Source organism: Bison bison, unplaced genomic scaffold (assembly GCF_000754665.1).
Source record: "Bison bison bison isolate TAMUID 2011002044 unplaced genomic scaffold, Bison_UMD1.0 scf7180017864338, whole genome shotgun sequence".
In the NCBI taxonomy this organism is placed as follows: Eukaryota; Metazoa; Chordata; class Mammalia; order Artiodactyla; family Bovidae; genus Bison; species Bison bison.
The window spans coordinates 3,699,814-3,700,383 of NW_011494910.1; positions in this window are offsets into that span (position 1 = coordinate 3,699,814).

Sequence of the window (570 nt, forward strand, 5' to 3'; positions counted from 1 at the left end):
ACATTCCAGGATGTCTGGCTCTAGGTCAGTGATCACACCATCATGATTATCTGGGTCATGAAGATCTATTTTGTATAGTTCTTCTGTGTATTCTTCCCACCTCTTCTTAATATCTTCTTCTTCTGTTAGGTCCATACCATTTCTTGTCTTTATTGTGCCCATCTTTGCATGAAAACACCTGGAGTAACAGGCAAATTTGGCCTTGGAATACGGAATGAAGCAGGGCAAAGACTAATAGAGTTTTGCCAAGAAAATGCACTGGTCATAACAAACACCCTCTTCCAACAACACAAGAGAGGACTCTACACATGGACATCACCTGATGGTCAACACCGAAATCAGATTGATTATATTCTTTGCAGCCAAAGATGGAGAAGCTGTATACCGTCAACAAAAACAAGACCAGGAGCCGACTGTGGCTCAGATCATGAACTCCTTATTGCCAAATTCAGACTGAAATTGAAGAAAGTGGGGAAAACCATTAGACCATTCAGGTATGACCTAAATCAAATCCCTTATGATTATACAGTGGAAGTGAGAAATAGATTTAAGGGCCTACATCTGATAGAC